Raw genomic sequence first — 9,061 nt, forward strand, 5'->3', positions numbered from 1 at the left:
TCAAGAACTGGGATTTTTACTCCAATATCCTTCTTACTCATCTTTGTTAGTTTCCAAGATCTTTAAACTCTTTGTGTGTCAAGAGCTTGCTCTGATACCAATTATCATTCCTAGTGGACTAACAATGAGATTTACAGAAGGGGGGTTGAATGTAAATCTCAAAACTTTTTCAAGTTTTGAGCAGTTTTAAAGGCTTTGTGTTCAAGATAAACAAGTGTGTGAATTGCTTTAAGCTAATACAGACAGATATATATTCAAGCACTAATGTAAAGAACACAACAGACCTTAAAAACTTTTTTGGTGGATTGTTGTTCCACCAGAGATGGTATTTCAGAAAATCTGTGATTCTAGATGTTGATCACAGCTGCATCCTAGTACAAACTAGATAATTTTTCTCTCAAGATTTTTCTAAACAGCACTGGAAAAATTCTTATCTAATTACTAGCTGCTACTTGGTTTATATATCACCAAGTGTACAAGTGAAGACAAAGATAAAAATACAATATTAAAATAAGTTCTCCACTTGTTTCTTCTCCATATCACTCAAGTACTTTATTGACTATTGCCTCTTTGTACTAGAGTAGAACGGCTGCTTTTTCTGATGTTCCTAAAATTAGGCTTCCACATTTCAGTTATCTCTGTCAACCCATGTGCCTCTGTCTGCTGTTACAACTACCACTTATCAACTGCTATTTAACAGAACATCTGTTGAAGCCTTCATCCGTTGATGGCTTTATCCGTTGATGTGTTAGCAGTTGAAGCTCTATCCGTTGAAGCTTTGGAGACATCCGTTGAAGCTTTGTTTCTCATCCGTTGAAGGTCTTTAAGACATCCGTTGATACCACTTCATTTATACAAAATTACAAGGCATGAAATATTTACAATTGGCCTTCCCATTTGCATATCTTCTAGTAGTCAACATGACTTATATTTTCTCTCAACTTCTAAGAATTATATCTTAAATACAGAGACTAAAATGTGCTACAACACTAGACTTATTTCTAAGTAAAGCTGCACCATCAACGGATAGCCAAAGTGGTCTTATCCGTTGAGGCTACAAACACTAAACTTCTACTTAAGTGTTTTGTTAAACATATCATCAAACTAATGCACATATATTCCTAACATCTATAGTTGTAAGAAAACTCAATCCGTGTTAAGTGATCATTCCAAATTCCTTTCAAGTCTATCACACAGACTTCTCATTATATCATCTAGCTTTATAGTTTTCGCTTATCAATACCCACTCTTTCCTAGTTCGTAATCGTTACTATCCTCCGTACCTAATATTATAATAGTTATACTTTTGCTCGTTAGTGTTCTATAACCTTTTAATGACCACGTCAACCTTAGTATCACGAACGCGTTAGAATCGGAATATCACCGTACTTGGTACCACTTCATCTCTAGCTGCCTCCATCTTCAAAAGCCTGGTCCTTCATATAGAATAAAAGAATTTATTGAGAGATCACTATGATCAGGAACACTTGTTACATCGCATAGTTAGTACAGAAGATGGCCAGCCTTTAGTACTTGACAAGCAATTAAACAACATGTGGTATCCTACTAGGCTTCTATCACACAGATAGATAGTCATTCGGCAATACCTCCCCTTCTGGAAGGGTTGTTCTTCTCAGTTTATACAAAATGAAAAGGAGAGAAAAGAATGAATTAAAGAGAATTGTATATATATAAAATATACTGCCACCAAATATCTGGCTTGAAATTTACCTCTGAACTATAGAGGTTTGTCATAGGAGAACAAAACATATACGTATATATATCAACATCAAGTATTATAACATCGTATTTCACATGCTTAAATGTTTTGCTATTCTGTCCATCATTCTATGGACCCATGCTCTTGCTCGAGCTTATACACAATCACCTTTGAAACTCCCTCGACATCGAAAATCGAATCTGGGATCTCATTCTAGACACCATCATTATTAGAATTCTATGCTTGCATCGCAACCTTCCTCATACAGTAATACGACTCTCTATTGATAAGAAGGAATATGTATTCAATAGGTAGATAATCGACTTAATTAGCCTATCAATGATAACTTATACACCACCACGACCCGATTAGTGGTACTCACTCTCAACATCCATTCCAATACAACTCTCACGGTTGTAAGTAATCGGCTCATTACTCGCAGAATCATTCCTGCATTACTATGGCCCACCGTTGACCTACTATAGTCATTCGTTTTCCATAAAGTTTTAATATCTAATCATACGGAGTCCATATCTGCCGTATAATAATCTTTTAATGAGTTAACATAATCACCATTCATGATTCATGAAGAACACTCCAGATCCTGACGTACATATGACATGAAGCAGATAAAATTGCGGAAGAGTTTCAATGAAAACAACGATAGTAGGTTAACACCATTATTAACCATATGTCTTTATTAGGATACATGCATCTCAAAGGTTCATTTAGTCATTTCGTAACATGGTCCTGGCTTATCTCAAGATAGTACCTTCTAAGATAGATAGCCCGCTCATGGCGATTACACGAATTAAACCTTTACCAAACTACTATTACAGTTGGGTATTGCACAGTCATCAGAAGGAATGTCAATCTTCCAAACCATAATACAACCTTCACGGCTTCAACCACCATCACAGTATTCCTCTGGCACGAGCGCCTATAAGTATCCTCTTACATTTAAAGTGTCGGCCACCTCTTTGGCCTTTCCTGATAGTAAAATTTCCTTACAATCAATGTCTTTTAAATGATCTTCAACTAAATTTTCTACCTCATTTCCAATCACTGCTTGTGTGAAAATGCTCTTCCTTCGCTTTGGTGAAAAAAAATACATCACCATTTTTCCATAAGTTATTGTCTTAGTCTTTAGATGTGAACATTGCCACAACTAACTCTCGATCATACTTAGGACGTCTCTTATCTTGGGTCCTACTTGTCTATATACTTCTGAAAAATTTCTCCACTGATCCTTAAAGGTTGTTGTTACCTTAATCCTTTCCAATTCAAACGATCAAAACTCACATTGTCCCTAATAAGGGCGAAATGTCAACCTTTATGCATTCCCCTAGGGTTTATCTCAAGTTATCGAAGTTATATCCTTAATTCCACCTTTAAAAAGGTACATGCATCCTTCCATGGATAAATCAAGTCATATATCCTTGATAGATTATCTTATTTAATCATTCCCATCTCGATAGTCTATACCAAATTTCACAATAGCATCCTTATTCAAAATGAGGTCAATCAATATGGCCTCCAAAAGATAACAATGGTTATCTGCTTTTCTTGCATGATTTGGTAATGATAGCAGGGATGTTCAGGAAGATATTGGGCGTGTTCAACGTGAACTTCTTAGTTTTAACTATTCATTTACCTCTGTTATTTATCTCAATAGTCATCTCAATGTTGGAATAACTATTATACCGAGAGTCTCCCTTTTGGGCATCAAGCCACAGGTGTTACATACACTTCACATTTTTGAAGGTCACTTCCTTCATCCCATTTTTCTAAATTCTTGTTATCATGTCTCCCCAGTCCATCCATGTTTCCTTGTTAATCCATCGATCTATCTCAAAGTTTCATCAAATACTCTCAACTTCAAGGGAATTAACTATACGTATCGCTTACGCCTTCAAACCTTGAATTTATCTCATGATCAGTCACCATCGCGCTGATGATGACACACTCTCTATATTTATTACAAGGGTTTCTTAGGGTTTCCCATACCTAACTCCCTTATCACTTCTCAACTCTATTTCCTTTATATCCCTTTATAATCCTTCCCTTTTCAGTCTTTTATTTTCATTTATATTACAACCATTACATGAACCAACACAACATAAGCATTAATTCCAAACATCCCGTCATTCTGGATTCGTGTCCACAGAACGAATCTTGACAACTTTTACAACTTAGATTCATAATTCATCATACTCGTCCACTTTTGTTCTGGCTCTAAAGCTTTTACACTACCTCCATTACCTTGGGAAGTACTTTCCCGAAAACAATTGTCTGAACTTTAATCAGTTTATCATAACCTCTGGCTCCGTGCCTTTCTTGGTCTTTCACCAGCAGGTGACCTCTCTCTTAGGAGGGTAAGTGACAAAAAAAGTCTTTTGTGATTCGTCAATCATTTAGAATCTCAAATGATTCCTATATTTCCTTTAGCCAGGCTCTTGCCTCAACTGGGTCAACCTGTTCCTTGGAACTCTGAGAGTTTAGCGACTTAAAAGCCATGAAAGAATTTTCCACTGCATTGTTTCCTCAAGGTGGTGGTTGGGAATAAAAGTATAAGTTTTGTTTAGGTAGGTCCATGAATTTCCCCATAGGAGTACCGTCTCGGGTCTCCTTTCCTTACTCGACTTTCTGTTTCCTTAGTATGAAATGTTTCATCCTTCTCCCATACTTGGGTTATCTTATACGTTAAAATCCTTGTTTTCCACTTCATTATGTTATGGGCTCCTTCTTTCTTAATGGAAACCTCCCTGACTATCATATTCGGGGTTTGCCCTAAATCTTATTCCTCGAGCTATGGATTTCATCTAAGATCCATTCCTTAAGTTCTTAAACGTTTGGAACCCAAATTCTGGAGGAATACCTCGTTATTCCCTTATCATCTTTCTTGGTATTAATCTTGTCTCCAGTCATTGACTCACTGCCTTCATTCATCACTTTTTCTTGGCACAATATGATCTTTTTCGATAATTCGGGCTGTATTGCAATCTCAAACAGCGTTTCGGTACCGGCTCCGGTTACCTTCACTTCTATTTCCATTTTCTCAAAATCTCTTATCAACTCTCCCAAAGACATTTTCATTTTGAGTCTCTCCTTTATACTAAGGGCATTAGCCACCATTTTGGCTTTCCCTGGATGATAAAGAATCTCATAATCGTAATCCTTGATTAGCTTTAACCACCTCCTCGGGCGCATGTTGAGCTCTTTCTGCGTAAAAATGCACAAGAGCACTTATGGCTTGTGTAAATCTCGCACTTCTCTCCATACAAGTAGTGCCTCCAATCTTTAGGGCAAAACTATTTCCACGAGCCCAAGCTCATGGTGGGGATATCGAATTTTACATTCCCTTAATTGTCTTGATGCGTATGCGATTACCTTGTTGTGCTGTATAAGAAGCACCCTAATTCCTTATGCGAAGCGTCACTACAAATCACAAAATCTCCTTTTCCATCCGGAAATGCCAACATAGGAGCTGTCACCAATGTTTGCTTCAGTTTTTGAAAGTTGTTCTCGCATTTCTCTGTCCATTCGAACTTCTCAGTCTTATGAGTAAGCCGCGTTAAAGGGGCTACTATCTTTACGAACTTGAACGAACCTCCGGTAGTGACCGACCAATCCTACCTCTGGTAGTTTCCCTAACCATGGTTATCAATTCCTCAGTGGTCCTTTATTCATTCTTGTCAGGATCCCCCACAGGATCCTCCTCAACAACAATCCCTTCTAGGACAACATCCTCAACTGCTACATCCTCAATATGAACATCATCCGGTCCCTCGTTAGGACGCTATATCGGATCCATAATCTGATCTCCAATAAGTAATAAAACATCATCGCGTTGTTGCTCCTCAACCTCAGGGTTCGGAGTCCCGCTACCATATACGATAACGAACTACGCTTCTATCACGATATTTATAAGGGTTTCCATAAGGGTTTTAACTGTCAGTACTACGTTAGGTAGTCCGACTATGAACTTGGCAAGAGTTCTTATTATCTTAGTGAACTTATTATTTTAACGTCATATCATCTATGAGGTTTATAACGCTTAGCTCTGATACCATTTCTGTACCACCCCCAAATCCGAGGTCGGGGATTCGGGTTGTCACGAGTTCCATTTCCTTTATCAATACTTAATCTTAACAGTCAACCAACTACTGAGTAGTGTGACTCCACAATATACACGCACACACACCAGAAGTTATAGTCTCGGAGATGAATATCAAAAATAACACAAGTCATTTTATTCCACAATTATAAACCGTTACACCTTAAAAGGGTTTCTGAATAAATTTACATTTCTTTGCCATTATTACAATTCATAAAGATACATAAGTCTGGTACATCAAAAGTTGAAATCCTAGCCTATTGGTAGTTCCTACCTCAGCTACAGCGACATCAACGCCTATAGGAAACTGCGGAACGTTTCCTATCCGCTCGTAAATTGGGAGCTTGGTCATGTTCATCTTGTCTGTCTGTTGTTGTGTGATGAAAGAAGAAATCAAGGGTGAGCAACAAGCCCACCGAAATAATATGTATAATAATTAACAATATATGAGCATTCTCATAGTACTCATGAAAGTCTTGGTCAAGAAGAAATGAACCAAGTTGATATCTTAACGCGACCAAGTCGCAAAATATTCAGTATATATATACCTATATACTTTTCACAATCTTTGAAATCCTCTGACATGTATAATATACACAGAGTTCCAGTTTATAAATGTATAAAAATATCATTGCAAGGTGATCTCATATTTCTAACCTTGTCTTAACATTTTTCTGAAAATCTTTGACATGCACAAGATAATCATTTACTAGATATAAGTTTAAAAGATGAAGTTACAAGATACTCCAATATACTTATATCTTTTCCGAATACTACTTGAATTACCACCGCTCAATGTATAAATAGTTCATCCCATAGATTAAGCTACAAGACAAAACTTGTATAGAATCAATCTTTGAAATATCATCAAAATGAAATGAAGTTACGAGATACTTCATTTGATGAAAACATCATTTTAAAAACTCGACCCTACCAACACTCAACAATCGCCCAGCCGTAGCCTTTCTATCGAAGTGCTCTGGGTAGTGTTGCAGAAATATCTAATTGGATGATGAACTCATTACGGGAGTTTGCCGCGCCAGGAAGACCACTCACGATGATCAGTCGCAGTAGTGCAACCCCACCATTTTCTACATGTAGAGGAGAACCTGTCGGATTTACTTGTCAACCGAACACTGGACTCCTAAGGAATGGACCGTCTTAACGGAACTTCCAGGCCATTTGGGCCAATATAATAAGGCTGGGCCGGCGCCACTCGACCACTTACACCACTCCTAGTTCAGATGAAATCCATGACTCTGAAACGTAAAGCTTGTCCCCCCTTTCCCCAAGTAGAAACTTGTTGATACGGCTCCGCCAAGAAGTCGTATCTAGTTGGAAAGGAAAACTCTCCGATATTTCCCAGGCGGTGCCTGTTAATGGATTAACTTGTTCCAAGAATTTTACTTCCCGAGTGTTGGGTAAGTAATCAAAAACTCTTTTATCAAAACAACAACCTTGTTGCGAATATAAAATACACCACAGAGCCGGATCCCTCAGGTTTTGAGCGAGTATTTAAATCCCCTTCAAAAGGAAGATCTTAAATATAAAAAAATGAGTTTTGGGATCCGCCCTAACCTTTAAAAATCATTTTGAAGACTCGAAAACATTTTTAAGAATGTTTGGAGTAATGCTGATTTAGTAAAATAAATCAGTCGCGATATATTAGAAAATATCTGAATATTATTATTTAAATAATATTCCCATAAGGGTGATCCTTATAAAAATAATCGAGGTTGGAGTTTTAAAACTCATAATTGAAATGAATATTAAATAACCAAAGATATACTTATACGAATGTAGGATCTTTATTTGAATAATCAAAAGTGAGTTTGATTATCGACACATTATTCTTTAATAAAATAAAGAATGATAATTAGTAAATAATCGGAGTCATAAGTCCTCGAATGAATATTCAAATAATAATATTCATTAAATAAAATAAATGGAGTCATATGTCCTCGAATGAATATTCAAAATAATATTCATTAATAAAATAGACGGAGTCATAAGCCCTCGAATGAATATTCAAAATAATATTCATTAATAAAATAAAGTTATCGAATAAACCTTATTCGATTCATAGTTTTGACAACTATATATATATATATATAAATATATATATAATATACTCGGGAACATTGACTCCCGATTTTAGAAAATGTTCACCTTTGGGTCCCCTATACTAAGGGTATACGCAACTACTGCTTATCTCTAGCATAGGTATTATGCAACTTATAAGCAATTGAATCAACAATATATATCAAGATTACGAAACAGACATGCATATATACCATATCACATGCTCCAATATATCGCAAGATTTGCTAATTAACCACCATGCATCTATCACAAGATAATGCATATACATATGTATACATCACAACAATAGTATAACGGGTAGAAAACTTGCCTGAGTATTCCCGGATAGACTTAAGCTTAGAGTGGGTCCGATAACCTATGAACAACAACATAAGTCGGAATTAAACCCCGGTCGCTTAAGAAACTAGAATTTAATCAATTGAACCCTAACGTTCGTTTATGGTCACTCCTACGCTTAACGAATCACATAAGTCGTTCGAGTAACCTCGGCTCCACCATTTTGAATAAATTAACCATTAAGAATTTTAAGGCGATTCTTTCGCGAGTAATCTACCAACTGCCTAATCCACTTTACATAATTCTTTCATACTCCAATTAGTCATTTAAGGGCCTTAACCAAGGTCTCAAAGTAAAGTGAGGGGTAAAGGTTCGTTCGTGAAACGCCGTTACTTAAAACGGTTGTTTCTCCTAAACCGTAAATCGGATCTAAGCGAACCACATACCAAAACGAAGCTTACGACATGGTCTAGCTAAAAATGGCAAATTTAAAGATTGGTCAGTGAGTTATCTGGTCCGAGATTCATGTACAACAGTCTAAGGAAAACGGGCATTACGACGGCTATATTTACGAGTTTTCCAAGTTTCTCACTACACCAAAACCTCACCAAACAACCCACAATTATTAACACATCAAAACCTCAACTACATAATACTATACCAGTCCTTATTCTCTAGATTCTTTATCTCAACCAACCACAATCAAGTTCTATTAACTATAACAAGATTCATTCACCAAATCACTCCAATTTCAAATCAAACTACTAATAATCAAAGATCATGCTTCTCATTTTGAAAACCAACCATCAAACTCACTAATAGTAAAAGTAAAGGCTATGGTTTGA

This window comes from Apium graveolens, chromosome 1, assembly GCF_009905375.1.
Source record: "Apium graveolens cultivar Ventura chromosome 1, ASM990537v1, whole genome shotgun sequence".
NCBI classification, from domain to species: Eukaryota; Viridiplantae; Streptophyta; class Magnoliopsida; order Apiales; family Apiaceae; genus Apium; species Apium graveolens.